We start from the raw sequence: 4,277 nt of genomic DNA, 5'->3' as shown, positions 1-4,277 counted from the left end.
TTCAGCAGTGAAGTATTTAGTACAATTGCTGGCAAAGTGTGTTACGTAGGCATCTCCTAAAATAGGAAGACCATTTTAGATTAACAATAGCAGCTAATACAGCTAGCAGATTAAAGCAGGCATAGGAGAGTGACTACTGGACTTGAGCCACATGAAATTTTTCTACTTCTTTGCACAGCATTTGGAACACAGTAAGCACAGCAAATATTAGGCTTTAAAAATGATGCATCTATCTATATTTAGTTAGCCTTAAACTTAACTAAGTCTTGTAAACCATTAACTAAAGCTAAAATGCCATGCACACATGAAAATAATAGACTCATACTGTAGATAACTCAGGTGTTTCTGCTGATGTACATCAGAGAAAACACAGCAAGCCAAATATTAAATATCTTCCTGCCATATAATCAGAAAGCAATTTTATTACGATAAACTTATGTGAAGTTTTAACATAAATCTGTCTGAGTGGGACTATTACTTAAAGAGAAGGATAATAAAGGCTCTAGAGAAAATATATTGGAAGAGAGAGGGCAAAGGAACTTCTAATAAATATTTAACCATTTAAATTTAACTTAACTTATACATTTAGTTATATTGCCTTTACCTGGCAAGTTGCTTGCTTCTATGCAGAATCTCTAAAATTGTTGAAGAAATACAGAGAGAAGCCTTACCCCATTGGCACAGCCACTCAGTACAGCACTGGCCCTCTGGAAACCAAAGGAAAGTCACACAAGAAAGGACAAACCAATTATCCCCTCACCCTACCTCCACCTCCCAGTAACAAGGCACATAATAGTATTAGTTACCAAACTGCTGGAAACTTAAAATCCACCGTTGAAGCTTAAGATTTGGACAGCGCAACCCATCAGCTGTTATGTGAGCAATGATACTTCAAGGAAACAAACTTTCCACCTGACAGGAAAGAAGGCCCCCTTTTTTCAATTAACGCTTTGGAACAGAATCTCAAGTCAGTTTTAGATGGACTCTGAAGACTTTTAGAGCACAGGGATGTTTTCCCCTAACCGCCTCCATCCCCCACACTAATGTTCCAATAAGCGCACTCTGGATAAGCAACTTCTAAATTTCTGACACCAAAACCTTGTATTTTTATCACCATGGAAAAAAGCAATCATCTGGCGATAGAAAGAAGGTGGTGGGGAATGGGGGCCAAGTGTGCTTGCTTGAGGACACAGAGACAGTAAGAATCCTTATCGACATTTTAAAGCACAGAACACAATGCTTAAAGTAACACCAAGTTTTTAAGAGATCATACGATCATACTGGAGCACAGCCATGTTACAGAATGCTCAGCACTAGAAAATAAAATATCCAGCTGGATGAATATTTCTCCAGGTTCATAAATCTGCTTGGATAAAAAAAGGTAAACAATTATTCCTCAGATTAATTGAAAGCTTGCAGGAACTACTAAATTACATATCAGAAGCACATGTAAGGCTGCAAGAAAACACAGTCAATGCAACAATCTAGTGGCTGTTCTTGTTTAAGAAAGGGGTATTTCTGCTTTCTCTCTGCCCATATTTATTTTTCAATTTTTTGCACCCATAAAACCAAGATGTCCAGAAATGAACTAAGTGAAGATTCAGATTCTAAAGACAATAACTGACTTCACAGCAGAAATCTGCAAGGCAATCTTTCCTTTTTTTTTTTCCACCCATCCAAAACAACTGTGCTTTTAAAAAATGGAATTCAAAGTCAAACTAAGGATTAGGAGGACACATTTCTTACATGTTAGTTTTGTTTCTGTTGGATCCATCAGAGAAACCTGCAAATATAAGAGAAAAAGAATGCAAGTTAAGCTACAAGTATATTCTCATTACTGGCATCGCAACCCTGCATTCAATAAGGTTATTTCGAAAGGTTGTTAAGAAACTCAAGACACACAAATTCCATTAAGGACTGTTGGAAAGTCCACAAAAATACTACTCACATTTCAGATATGCCATTACTTTCAAACAAACTGGGTTTTATTCTTTAAGAGGCTGCATACGCATTACGAGATCTTATCACACAAGTTCCCTCAAAATACAGTATTACCAACCCACAGGTCTCTACACTGACAATACTATTCTGACACAGCATCTATCACCCCAAACAATGTTTGACTGGAAGCAGAAACAGGACTAGTCCAAGTGTGGGAATGCAATAATTCTCTAAACTTTAGCCCTGCAAGCCTCATACAGATTCATTCAGTGCAGATGCTTTATCAAGACTACTCTCTAGTGACACACTGTTTCTAGCTACACCAACAAGAGGACACAAAGAAAATTAATGCACCAACTCAGGCTCAGAAGGATGTCTAGTGAAGACAGAGAAAGCAAGAACACATGGGCAGTACAATAAAGTCCAGATAATGCAACTATATTCTTCTCACATTAATCAACCTTGAAGGCTTTAGAGCCTTTTGTCTTGAAAAGACCACCTGCAGTATACTGCATACTGTTTAATACATCAGATTAAAAGCCACTCTCAGCAATTTCAAGATTTGGAAAGTGCCAAACTCAAAAACTTCCTTCAACTGTTAAACCACTACCCTAAAGTATCTTAAATTGTTGTGTCATCAAAGAAGTGCAGTAGCTTTGAAGCAGTGGTCAGCATTTTGTACTTGAATCATCTTTACATACTGTATTTAGAATTAAACTCAGATGTGCAGAATAAGACAATCCTGTGTCAGCTGCAAAAAGGAATGCTACAAGCGTTTAGTCCCACGCTAAGATCATCTCATCAGTTCCACGTGGCTTGTACTGCCAGTTCAGGATCTTAACCATGATAGATAGCTTCTAAAGCTATCTAGTGGTTAAGATCCATCAGATACATTTCCTTCCCATCCTAGGCAGTTCCTCTGGAGCAACATGGCTCAAAATAGCCTCACTGAAGTATGCAAGAGCTAAAGATGAGCATTCCTGATGAAGGCAGTGTGTATGCAAAATTAATTTGAGTCACCAACCCTGGAAGTATTTAAAAGACGTGTAGATGAGGCTCTTAGGGACATGGTTTAGTGGGCATGGTGGTGTTGGGTTGACAGTTGGACTCGATGATCTTAGAGGTCTTTTCCAACCTTAATGATTCTATGATTCTATGATTTAGATACACTGTATTCAGAAGGGACTCTTCACCTTTAGTACGCTACAACTCTCTCTTTAACGACCATAATGTACCAGGGAATGTATTCACGAAAAGGAGGGAAATGTGTAACTCTGAAGCAGTATTTTGTGTAATTACGGAAGAATAATAAAATAATACATACGATTGAAAAGTACTTTAGGGATCTCCCTAGGCTATCCTAGTTAACACAGAAAGGCTTTAACCAAACAAAAGTAGTTAGAAGGTTTTGGGGGTTTTGGGGTTTTTTCTTCCCCCCCTCCTCAAATCCTGGTTGGGAAAACATGCAGTAGGAAGCAAAAAAATCAAATTTTGCTGTTTCCTAGCATCCCATACTAATGTCAAAAATCTGACTGACTGCAGCTGGGAGAGAAAAGAACCACTGAACAGCCAAAACTGCTGTAACTACTTCATGATTTTCCTTCTGTGCCCATTCTCTGTACACAGGGATTTGTTGCAGTTACTTCACCAACAGGTTCTATAACTTGCCCAAAAACCTATAATGAGCCAGTGCTTGCCAGATGAAATTCTGCCAATTGGCAGCATCACTTTCTGTCCCAAGCAAGAAATTCCTGTGGTGGACAAGACCTAAGTGGATTGTCAAAAACATGAGCCTCTGGGACCCAGTTTCACATGCGTGAATACAATGGCAGTGCCATCTCACTACAACTAAAAAACTAAAAACCAAACAAAATACCCTGAACACTCCCAAAAAATGCTTACACTAAAAATCACAGAGAGTTGATTAATACCAAGGAAGCAGTAATCAAACCAAGGCATTCAAGTGCTTGTCAGAATAAGTGAAGTACAAAAAACCCAAAGAACTTTAAAAAAAAAAAAAGCTGTCATGGTAATAACATACTAGAACTTGATTCTTAGAAAGGCACCTGGGGAATTTTTTGACAAAAATCTACAGGAATAGTTTCCCAAACTCCTACATGATTCACTAACAAATACGTCTTTCTTTTCAAGAACAAGTTTAGATTAAACTTTAAAAATAGTACATTTCACAAACCCAAAGAGCTGAAAGGAGCTGTTCTTAAAATTACTGTTGTGTGTTTTGGGGGACAGGGCAGGGATTGACAATGAACATGCCAAGATTCAAGATAGAAATCTGATTAAGTAAGCCTCAGTTCAGACCATATCACAACTCAAAG

The sequence above is a fragment of the Fulmarus glacialis genome, unplaced genomic scaffold (genome assembly GCF_000690835.1).
Source record: "Fulmarus glacialis isolate BGI_N327 unplaced genomic scaffold, ASM69083v1 scaffold22579, whole genome shotgun sequence".
Classification (NCBI taxonomy): Eukaryota; Metazoa; Chordata; class Aves; order Procellariiformes; family Procellariidae; genus Fulmarus; species Fulmarus glacialis.
Note: the sequence above shows the minus strand (reverse complement) of the source record.